This window comes from Sinocyclocheilus anshuiensis, unplaced genomic scaffold (genome assembly GCF_001515605.1).
Source record: "Sinocyclocheilus anshuiensis isolate Anshui unplaced genomic scaffold, SAMN03320099.WGS_v1.1 scaffold1895, whole genome shotgun sequence".
Classification (NCBI taxonomy): domain Eukaryota; kingdom Metazoa; phylum Chordata; class Actinopteri; order Cypriniformes; family Cyprinidae; genus Sinocyclocheilus; species Sinocyclocheilus anshuiensis.
In genome coordinates, this window is record NW_015549974.1 from 431,818 (window position 1) to 444,625 (window position 12,808).

Here is a 12,808-nt window from a genome sequence, read left to right on the forward strand (position 1 = left end):
ATAATTCTAGATAACTTATCTGAATTGTTTAAATGTGTAGAATCCACATAAGCTTGTTTTTCATCAACCGGTCAAAATTTACAGCAGGGCATGCAAATTCAGTCCGTTTTTGTGCAGACAGAAACTGCATACAGGCTGAATGTAAATACAGGTCTCTGTAAATCCACTCACTGATAGCAGGTGGCGCTTATGGAAAAGCTGAATTAGAGCTGTTTCCCGTAAACTCCGTGGACAAAGCAGTATTGCGATTAAGAACACATCCTTTAGGTATTACATAGAGCGAAGATGAAAACAAAATGCCATTGAATAGTTTTTGAAGACAGTCAGAACCTTCAGAGGTACATTCATATAATTACACTGAACAAAATTATAAACGCAACACTTTTATTAATTCAAATTAATTTGTATAATTATTTTAAAGGGGTCATATGATGTTGCATATGATAAATACACATTATTTTGTGTATTTGGTGTAATGAAATGTGTTTATGCGGTTTAAGGTTCAAAAAACACATTATTTTTGAAGTTGATGCATTTCATCAGCTCCAGGCATGAGCAATTTTACAATTTTAGCATATCGTCCTCTTTTGGAAAGCCAAACAAAGTAGTTTCACTTTCACAAGGAAACACACAGCGTCTTCACAACATGGCGGTGGCGGCGGCAGCAACAACAATACTACAGCGAGAATAAAAGTTACGCCTTCTTTCTTTGCGTGAACATTTGGGCGGCGTTATGCAAATCTTCCCACATCGTGACATAGACATGTGGGGGCGTGTTAGAACGAGGCGTTTTAGGTAGGCATGGTTGACTCTTAACTTTTATAATCATATGACCCCTTTAAAACCTCCCAGCTTTTCTGCCCCGTTTTCACTCAAAACGAAAGTACTCTGCGTGCTGTGCGCACGTGAGACTGTTACTTAAAACTGTGCTTCATGCTGGACAGTATTTATTTATCGCGAGTTGTTCAAATCGCGATAATCTAATACGGTTTTAATGATAATTAAAAGATGAAAAGGTAATACTAACCATGGGGAATTTTATCATGATTTATCGTCAAACCGGTAATCGTTACATCCCTAGAGTGCAACAGTCACAAAGAGGGTGATCACAAGCAATTTCGGAAACTTAAAGTTGTAATAAAAGAAAGGAAGTGACAGATCATTTCTGACTTGTGACATGCATCCGACTGAAGCATAATATGGAAAAATGAAAAACCATAGGGCAGGTTCTATTCCTCAGTTGGATGGAGTCTGAATGTGAGCTTGCAATCGGTTGTAAGAAAGGGACTGGTTTAAGCAGACTGAAGTCTGGCATATGTCACCAGAGAGAAGTTTGTAGTTTTACTGGAAGATTTGGGGGAAAATAAAACAAAACATTTGCATAGAGTAATCGTTTACAGTAAGATCAATAGTATGCATTTATAAAATAGATAGGGTGAATTTTCATTTCATACAGACTTTAAAATGACAAACAGAACACCTTACGGTCTCGTAGACCTCAACTACATCGCAGATCTGAAAGACTAAAACACAGTGAGTTTTAATGAGTATTTGTGTAGTACTTTGGAGGAAGAGGTCATCATATTGGTGTTGTTGCACCATCTACCATTAACCCACAAAACCTGCAGCAGCCAGGTCAGATTAAGGCTCCATTACCATCCTTTCGCTCTTGATAATCTGTTAGTGATTGGCATTTCCCTATTCTCCCCTCACCTCGGTCATTCCCACATGTGTCATCTTGGCTCGCCGGAGGGCAGATAGGGGCTGTCAATTAGCAGATAATGTAGGAAGCAGCTGAATGTCAAACAACGCTTCCCCGGCGGCGACCACGCATCAGATGTCCATCTGGCTGCCTGCGGGATACAATGTCTTGTTACTGAAGTGGGGTTAGAGGGAAAAACAGCCAGCGGGAGGGGAGAAAAGTTGACGAAATCTGGCACGTTAGTTACAGGCTCTCTATCACTTTCACTAATGCAAGACGACATTATAGTTCAATTGTAGGTCCATGAAGAGATGTCTAGAAACAATGCAGCATTTGTTTGAGGTTTCCTTTCCATGTTTACGGTTTCGGTTCAGTTGTCAACTTTCTGGTCAATACTTTACATTGTTTTCTAGGTCCAGGAATCAGCCTACATATAAACCACGCAAGAAGCCTGCTGTGGCTATTTCATTCAAAATCAATAACCACGCTGAAATATTACAGCAAATCTCCACCATCTTTAATATAAACCACGTGGAATATCCACAGTATGAGAATTCAAGCCAAAAGGACAAAATCCATTTCTACGTCCATCATGTAGGCTGACCAAAATCTAATCGAGCTTGTTTGCGAATAGAGCCTGTTCCGTTTTTCTCATGGAAACTCCTTCATCATTTCATTTGAGCCCTATCACCTTTAAAAATAACCGTAACCACCTCTTGTAGGTCAAGTCAGACAAATAGTCCCCTGGATATAATTAGCCATCTGTCAACAGCCATCAATTCACCCTGACTGAAAGCCGTGTCAAACAGTGCTTTGGAATTTCAACCAGATCTGTGACTGCCAAACGTATGTATTTCAAAAGACACACTGCCAGAACAAAACTTGGCCCAAAAAATATTTCAAGAGATTTGTAAGGAAATTAATGTCACATCCAATCCATCATGACTAGCCTAAGGGGATAAGGCTTGCGGTTAGTGATATGTGAGAAAATGTCAAGTTTTTAAAAAGAAGTTAGTGCCAACTTATTTGGGGAATTTTAAAATGGAGGGTTTGCTGCCAAATATCACTGACTTTAGTTTGATGCTCATCTACTTCAGCGCTCCATTTCCAATGTGACTGGAAATGTGCTGGCATTACAGGGTCAATGTCTCCATCTTGTGGTTGTACTACTTTTGCTCACAGGGGTAAAACTACCAATATAACAGTGAAATTCTCTCTTAACACATTGATTGCACAACTACAATTTTAGCATAAATGAAATATCAACAAACACAGAAAGAGAAGAATAACACAAAGACACAATGTATACAGAATTGAAAGTGAGTATATTGTTAGGTGCCTGGGTATTACAACAGCTGTTGTCATGGCATTGCGAGGTATTCATTAGTTTACTCTCCAAGAGGCACTAAATATAGTGTTGCATGTATAGCTCTGCTCATTTTGCTTGGATTCAAGGGATCCCTGAGCAGAAACATAGTGCACATATACTGTACAAGCTCACTTCAACTAGATTCAGAATACATATATTATATTGTTGTCCATCACATTCACACAAACACATTCCACTCTCCAATTTATGATGTGAAAATGACATGTCAGCATTATGAAAATTACATCAAAAAAAGTCAAGCAGCATATTTGTAATTTGGCAACATAAATGAGTGACTTGATGTTAGCCATTCTCATAGCTCCACCAACAGCTCATTTTATACACCACTTCATTTCATACACTCACAAAATGTGTTCTTTTTTTCACATTTGAACACTAAAGAGGAGGCCCTTACAATTATGTCAGATTAAACTAAGGCAGTGAATTACTGAGAGGGAAAAACAGCATTTGGCTTTCCACGAACTACCTACTGTCACCCACGTTGACTTATGTGCTTCAATATAAAAATTACTAATACAAATAAATCAAAGTCATTGTGCAGTTTGCAAAGAAGCGCACAGCAAAGAGAACTACTAGTATGGAGGCAGTGTTATGAAACTAAACCAAACAAAAATCATTGTTCAGCATCTTTCAGTCAAGGCTAGTCATTTTTCCTGACTAATATGACTGCCGCTGAAAGATCATGATTTTGTCTGTAGATAATGCACTTCGATCACACACAACACACTATAGAATGATGCTGCGTCCATGCTGTGCTACATCAATATCTCATGCAAATACTGCCATAGAGAATAAGTCAACAATTGGCTACTAATTTATCTTGTCTCCCATTTTAACTAACATATCGCTGTCTCTTCAAAGATAATTCATCTGAAACAGATCAGATTACTTTAAGAGGTGACTGGAAGTTTATGTCTGCTACAATGTGTCTTACGAGGGATTTTTTGATCTCTAGACATACCAAGTCTTTACCTGTGTAAGCCTTACAGTTACCAAGTGTTTGTATAATGATATTCTTTATGAAAGGTGCAGTGTGTAATTTCTGCATCACTAGTGACCAAAATGGAATTTAAAAAATAATACTGAGTCCAAATAAGTTTCTCCAAACATTTGGTCCTGGAACGGCGAGTCCAAAACCATTTGAATTCTTATTAATATTTTTTAAACCCAAACGAGTTAAGCACACAGAGTTAAAAATAAATAAATTAATTAATTAAAAAATGATGATAATACACTCTAAAAAATGCTGGGTTAAATACAACCCAGTGCATTTTTTTTAACTCTAAAATGCATCAGTAAAGTCTGTGTGATTGAGTTGACCAATGAAATGGGCTGTGGTGCTGGATTTGCACTTAACTGGTTTGGGCAAGGAAAAAAATCTTGCAAGATTGGGCTGCTCACAAATTTAGTTTTTTTTTTTTTGGATAATCTTTTAGATACCTCTACACATTATCGTTGAAAATTACAAACAGCACCTTTAAAATATGACAATGTCTACTATTCTTCTTGATGCTTTTGATGGATATTATGCAGCATTTTTTTTCATTATTTTGATCCTTGATCCCAAATAATATTATCAAACTGTATTCTGTATATCATTAGCTCACTGTATTGCTCAGTGTTTTCATATATTGAGGTCTGCAATGACATGTTGTTGCATAGTAGTCTTTTCATAACTACTAGCAGGCACTTCTCGAGTTGGAGGCTCGAAGTGCCAGGCTGGCAATGGACTTCACCAAGTAGGTGGAGGCTCTGTGGCAGGCGCCGGCACTAGCGATGTAGTTGGAGGCTAACCGGTGTAGACGCTTGCTCCCAAAAGTATTATAATGGCCAGGCATGACCTTGTCAATCTCCTCTTTATCGACCATCTTAACCAGCCTTTCGCAGCTACGAATGTAGTCGCTGATCCGGCTGTATGGAAGCCAATCAATCATGGAACCATCATAGGCCACGTCTCCACTGAACAGCATTTTGTTCTCCTTGTCATGGAGACAAATGCTGCCTCTGGAATGGCCCGGCATGTGGAGAACAGTAAGCTGTCGGTCCCCAAGGTTGATAACATCGCCTGGAGAAGGAGGAAAGGAAGGAAATGTGGAAACTGGATATTGTCACTGCATTGCAGCACTGACACAGCAGAAGCTGTATCGACTGATGCACAAGTTATGAAGCAGAGAAGGATTTGTGAGGTACGTAATGTAGAGGTAAGAGTTAGTTTATAATTAGTACTGCTGAGCTGAGATATCCTGATCCAAGAACAAAAATGTTGCGTTAAAAGGTTTTAATCATATACTTTTAAAAGCAAATATGTGTGTTTGCTGGATATAAGCTGTTAGGTAACACACAGTGATTACATCTGCCTAAGCTATGCCTTTAAACATCCACAAACATTTACAAGAAGGGTTCAAGGCACAGAAATAATTCAGAGTACACACACCTTTTCCACAACAGATTTCCATGACTTTTACAGTCAATTACTGGATAAGAATCTGTATAAATTATTTTATTTGACTATTCACAAAGAGTACTTTCTTACTGATGAAATATTTTCAGTTAAGCATAACTTTTTAACTATAACTAAATTGAATTATATACATACTTAAAAAAAAAAACACTGTTAAGTAAACACGTACAATACAACACAATACTCACTACAGTCATTATGTGTGTCACCTTAACATCTGGAGATGCACTGGCATGAAAAAAATAGGCCTAATCTGTCCACTGACTGAACATCTATTCATATGCAGTAGCACAACTCACTGCAAAACAGTCCATTCACAGAGAATTATAGGGAGGATGTCATGTATGATTTACTCAGAACTTTACTCTGATTCTGCTGGGTTTCCGCCAATGGTCCACTATAATGGTGTATTTCCACCATCAAGGAGATGAAGCCACATTAGACAGTGAGCTTGCTTTTCACTAACCACTGACATGCCTCTGGTGAGTCAATCATGATCTGATTTATTTCGATCTTTCTCTAGAGCTCTTCAAATGTATTATGCAATGCTGCCCAGAATGAAGTCATGCAATTCAGTGCATTGTTCTACGGTATTCTGGAGTACCTTATGCAATAGTGTGTGTGTGTGTGTGTATACACACACAAATATTTATAATAGTGTGTATACACACACACAAATATTTACAATGTTGCATGCATTACAATAACATTATAATCATGCAAACAGTATAATAACCGACCTTCTTGTAATATATGTGTTGGCGTAACCGCCTTGACTCTGTACTCTCTTGCTCGCCATCCAGGCGCAGGATCCTCCACGATCTCGCGGTCAGATAACCATGTCACGGTCTCGAAGTTGTCACCGTTAGCCAGAGCATCCACCTCCGCCTTGTGCACGCCCACCTGTTGAAACTGATGCAGCCCACCCGAATGATCAAAATTGCACATGCGTGCCAATGGCTAAAAGCGGGTTCTTGCGCTTCGAATAGTCCCCTACCAGCCCTTTACTATTGATGTATTCAGGCAGACTCCGTAAACCCAGTCCGGTATCTATGACGACGTCCTGATGGGACCCGCGAATGAGCCAGATATTCGCCCTGTTCCCCGATTCATAAAACCGCTCCTGGATCCAAAACACGCCACTTTCCAGCGACTTATGCGCGTACCAGTCAGTCGCAGACATCTCCATTAAATGTATGGCTTTTAACCTATAATTTTGGTTTCAAATCCTAGCTGCCGCGGCCGCAGAAAGGACGCTGACACCCTGTTCCGCAAGCGAAGCACGTCATCGAGCGTAACGACATGACGTGCTGGAGAGTCTAAATACTATTGGTCAATGCGGCAATAGGCACCACCCAAGTCATGCATATTAATCACCAAAATACTATTTAATTCAGGTACTCATTTATATTCGTCCAAAAGCTGTAACAGAACAAGCTAAGCAGTTGCACCTTAAATAATTGTTGCTGCCTTAGTGGTCCAGTTTTAAAGAAATACTGCATGTTGTCATTATTTACTCACCCATGTTTCAATGCAGTGAATCTTCATTTCCAAAATCATATAAAAATAATCCACACGAAATTATTTCGCGTCTTCTGAAGCAACATGACAGCTTTGTGTGATGCCCAGATTGATTTTGAAGTAATTGTCCAAAGATAATCTTCCCCCAGCGAAGTCTATTCCCAAATCATTAGCGATGGCATTCAATAGGGATGGGCGGATCGATCGATCTTCACATGAAAATATCGATTCTAAAGTGCATTTTTTAACCATTAATTTTATTTATTTATCAAGAAATTCGGTGCATAAAATAAGTGGAAAAAAATTCTAAGTGGGAAAATAGACTATATTAGCGAATAATTGTGTTGGATACAACCATTTCTCCTGCTCAATGGAACACACGCAAATGCTGAAAGACAGAACCAATCAATCACAGACAGCGTTCGCTGCTGACGCATGGCTCAAGAGTGCTTGTTTAAAGGGGTCATATGATGCGATTAAAATTTTTCCTTTCTCTTTGGAGTCATTATAAAAGCTAAGAGTCAACCACACCTACCTAAAAGGCTCCTTCTAACACGCCCCCACATGTCTACATCACAGATGTGGGAATATTTGCATAACGCCGCCCAAATGTTCATGCAAAGAAAGAAGGCATAACTTTTATTCTTGCTGTAGTATTGTTGTTGCCGCCGCCGCCATGTAGTGAAGGTGCTGTGTGTTTCATTGTGAAAGTGATGGCCTTTGTTTGGCCTTCCAAAAGAGGACGATATCCGCTTCGTCATGCCTGGAGCTGATCCGTGCTGGTTGCTGAGGAAATACTACAACTTCAAGCTGTGGCTCACCGGATCGGCTTTCACCTTGGACGAAGCGGAGTCCAGCCTGGGGTCGCCACATGTGGTTGCCGCAAGCCCGCCCGCCACCGCTCACTCTAGCCCGCCGTGTGTAACGCTGTGTTTTGTTGTGAAAGCGAAACTACTTTGTTTGGCCTTCCAAAAGAGGACACGACTAGAAATCCGTGGTTAAGTTGTATTTACAACACTGTTCCAGAACAGTTCAACCCAAATATTCAGATGTGTCCAGCGCATTTTATGGAGGACTGTTTCCTGATCCTGGTAGAGTAGACTACAATGCGGGTTTCTCAGCAGCAGAAGTCATCATAGTTGGGTTAACTTGAATAGCAGTGAATGGGAGAGTACCACAAATATATTTTTTGCATTCCCATTTGCTCAAATAGCAAAAGAAAAACTCCACGATAGTGTTTTCATGACTTTCAATAAAAGGAAAAAAATTGAGAGACTGATAACGGCTGTCAGAAGAGCGAACGATGTTAAATTTACCGTCCCTCCCATAGACGCTGCATTAGAAACACTTTTTGTAATTTGATGCAAAGGTGATATAATACAAAGAATAGTGTTATAAATGTACATACATTTTTTAAAAATACAAATATGAAAAACTTTAGAGGATTTACGATGCTGATGACCGTTAAAACGTCATCACAGTCTTGTGAAAAGGGTCCATTCAGCCCGAATCAGTTTTCTAAAGCATTTTTGAAAAATCGCTTACCCCACCTTTAAAGCATGCATATTTGTATGGAAATAATATGCTCACTTTTAGGGGTATAGTTGCACCTTTGAGGTTACTGCCCCAGTAAAGGGCTAAAATACAATTATAGTATATTTTATTTCTGACAGTGAACAAAAAAACAAAAAAAGCCTATGGAATGTTAAAAAACATGGCTTTAAAATCTAATATTAAGTGAGTATGATTACTGATTATGTTCTTGTAATAATTTAAAAGATCTGTTTAGTTTATAGGTATCGGTATCGAAAAAAAATAATTAGAAATCAGATCGAAAATAAACTAAGAGGTATCGCCCATCCCTAACATTCAATTAAAAAAAATGGCGCGTTTTAGGTTTCACGTCATTGACGCCAAAAAAACATTGGTGCTCGCGCGTCACGTGACTTACCACGACGCAATGTGTTTACAACGCCGCTAGTAGTAATTATGTCCAAGAACAACGTCAATATTTTTATACTTTGACTAGTTGATACTTTATCACCCCCTCCATCACCCATGTAAGGAACATTTGAATGACCAAAATGGCAGGAAAGGGCAGAGGAATAGTGAGTGAGTGAGTGACGTGACATGTGGCCAAGTATGGTGACCCATACTAGGAATTAGTGTAAGGCCAGATAGTCATTATCTAGAAAGCCCTGACTTTTGCTTCTTTTTTTTTTTTTAGATTTAGAGAAATGCATTACACCATCTAGGACATAATTCTGGCTCCTTTTCAGCAAATTGAATATAAACCAGGGCCTTTGAAAGCTGGAGAGGATGAAGACTATATGAGAGCTTTGAAACAAGAGATGAGAGGACAAATGAAAGACCTCCCATTTAACATAAAACCCCATGCAGGAAAGTGAGGTGAGTATAGTAGCCTTTATTTCATTTTGGTAACATATACTACCTATTGCTTCCTACTTGGGGTCTTAGGATTTCTGAGATAATCATATTGTAAAAGTATATTACTATGAGTGAGAGCACTGAGGGCAATGTTGTGTTTTAACAGTGGCCTTAAGACATTAAATCTATTTAACTTTAAGTGAAATAGTATAACTGATTAGGGATAGTATAACCTTGAAAATAGTTGTGATTGTTACTTGATTGTTTTATTATTTTTACAATGTTACTTAAAATATGAAAAGTCAAATTTAGAAGTTAAAAGAAAGTGATCTTTTTTAAAGTGTTTGCCAATGTGCTCACCAGTATAATTCACAAGATGTGGAGAGGTACAAGGAGAAATACACAAGAGAAATTAAAAGAATTGAAGATGACAACTGGACACAGGGTAATACAGGAATCACTTATGAATACTATTTAAATTGGCTGATTTCAGACAAATTATAAACTTGCTTTGTAGATTGGAACCGTCTTCCAAAGGAGCTGAAGCCACACAAGAAGATAATTAGAAAGAAAAGAGGTAATTTCACAAAATGCAGAATCCCTCATTAAACAAACAGCTTTTTTGAATAACCTGTAAATAATTTTAATATTGTTTTTCAGGAACTTGAAAAGAAGGGAGACGTAAAATCAGATGAGGAGGATGAAGCAGAGGGAGGGAAGAAAGATGATGAGGAAGGGGAGGAAGAAGAAATTGATGAAGAGCTTGAAGAGGTAAAAGCATTTACTAATAGCAGTATTTAAGGTTAAACAATTCTTTCTCAACCGCATCTGTAGCATGTTGTGCATGAAAATTTAACACAGAAATTACATTTTTTAATTTCAACTTTAGTCTAACTATAACACTTAAATAGTGCATGCTTAAGCACGAGACTGGTGTGATTGTATCACAACAAAATGTGTCTGTGCAAAGCTAAAAGCCACTTTTCAAATAGGTTTCAATTAGCTTTTCATTCTACTAATGGAATCATTAGAACATTTGTTTTTCTTTGACTTGTCCTTTAGTTTGTAAAACGTAATGTTGTAGTACGAGACCGGTCTTAAGACCATTTTTTGATGGTCTTGGTCTTGACCGCATTTTTTACTCGGTCTTGTCTTGTCTTGATTTTTATGTGTTTTAGTTCATTTTAATGCTTGTTTTGTTTTATTTTAAACTATTTTAAGTCATCTTGAGGTCCCCTTGGAAGTTTGTTGAGCCCCATAGTGGACCCCGGCCCCTGGCTGAGAACAAATGATTTATACTGTTATGCCGGGTCAGAAATTATTAAAGGACTGTGTCAAAAATGTCACCAAAATTAATACATACACACACAAAATTCAAGATATTGTTGCAAAAATAGTGCTTGAGTGTATGAGATGTGGATTTTTATATTATATGATATAATTAAGCAATATCACAAGAACAAGATAACTTTTTTGAAAAAAAAATTTGCTTTTATAAGAACATTCAGTAAACTATTTTTAACATTATTCTCAACATTATTTATGCATTTGTAATTGTACCAATTCAGATGCAGCTTCTGTGCCACCACTGCAGTGCAAAGATGAATTTTGTTGTTAAAAGATTTCATTTGTTTGGTAACAGCTCTGTAACAGCTAAGTGTCTTATTATTGTATTTAATTATTAAAAAAGAAGGCATTTCTCAGGCAGCAAATGTGGATCCTTTAGATGAATTTGAGCAATGCTGGTCTGGTCTTGGTCTTGACTCGGTCTCAACCTGCCTTGGTCTTGGTCTTGTCTTGGTCTCAACCGCTCAAAGTCTTGGTGTTGTCTTGGTCTCGGATTAGGTGGTCTTGACTACAACACTAGTAACATGTGACACTGCTTTTTATTTATTTACTAATATTTTTATCTGATGAACCTGACATTCAGGGCCCCGTTCTTCTTACGTCGCTTATTACATCCGAGATGAAATGTCACATCCAAGACGATATCATCGCACTAATCAGGATCTGGCTAATTCGGTTCTTCGAATGCACCTGTTGTTGATGATTAGTATGGCTGGATTGAGTTATCTGAGATAATTGCGCGTTCATGGGTTGGTTTAAAAGGGGCTATGTATCGATACTCGAAACCACGATCAGCAATGCAGCGATTGGCTGGCGGCAAGACAGCAACTTATAATTAAAAAAGACACCTGACGAAAAACTTGACAAATTTTTGGACTTTTATAGGGAAACAGCCAAGCGAACAAAACTACATAAATGTTATAATAGATAAATGAAATGTGCACTGTTTTTATTTTATTTAAATTTTTTACATGATTCCCGATTATTTATATTCACGATTTGTCATATTTGTACAGGCTTTACATTTTTATTTCAATGTAGTAATTAGCAAATCATTTAATTTTATATTTGAACAGATGTGTTACGTGACAGCATTAATTAAAGTTTCTTAAGGGTCAAGATGTTATCTGTATCTCCTGCGCTCCATCAAGCCACACATAATAGTTATAATCACTCAAATTAATGCACGACTCTACATTATTTGTATAGCATGTGTGTAAGACTCGAATACAGTTATGAAGTAATAATTTTATGACGAATACATCTTTCAGTGAGTAAAACTGGCATTCTGTAGTATTAAAGACTACACAACATTATTATATTATCTTTAAATTAATTTTTAAATGATTGTTATTTTAAATTATTGTCCCTGGATTAGTAGGATACTCTTGTAATAAAGTAGCGGTGGTAGCGGACAGAGTTTAAGTATCAATTCTGCTTAAAAAGATGCAATCTAATCCTGTTTACATTAAATAAGCCTGCTCCCGAGCAGGTTTAAGTTTACAGACCTGTTGCTATGACAGCAACTCCGGGATGAGCTTTGAAGAACCAAACAATCCAAGATCATGCATCCAAGATCATGCCAAATCGTCAACAATCAAATCCAGCTAACTGAGTTAGCGACGTACGAAGAACGGGCCCCAGGTGTGTGAGGTGGTGTTTATTTATTTTTCTGTGGTATTCGTTCATTCATTCATTAACAAACCTTATGGCAGTCCTGTCATCGGTCAAGTGCACACCCAAGTACCCGCATATATCTAACATGGTTTCAGTTACTAGGAAAACTATTTTAGTGCAACTGTTTTGACAGCACAGAGTATTTTAGTACACGACAGTCGTGTTTGAATAATCAATAACAAATGTACTTAGAATTCCAGAGCACTAAAAGCACGATCAAACTTTTTTTTTCTTCCCATAGAAAAATGACTACATAGCAAACTACTTTGAAGATGGTGATGACAACATGGATGAAGCCACTTACTAGAACCCCCCCCCCCCC

The 12,808-nt window shown here is 37.9% G+C and overlaps 2 pseudogenes; one reads left to right on the forward strand and one right to left on the reverse strand.

The window, feature by feature from the left end:
• Positions 1–4,497: 4,497 nt before the first annotated feature.
• LOC107660978 (metallo-beta-lactamase domain-containing protein 2-like) lies at positions 4,498–6,842 on the reverse strand (annotated as a pseudogene).
• A 2,316-nt stretch (positions 6,843–9,158) lies between these two features.
• Positions 9,159–12,793, forward strand: LOC107660976 (DNA-directed RNA polymerase III subunit RPC7-like; annotated as a pseudogene).
• The last annotated feature ends 15 nt before the right edge of the window (positions 12,794–12,808 follow it).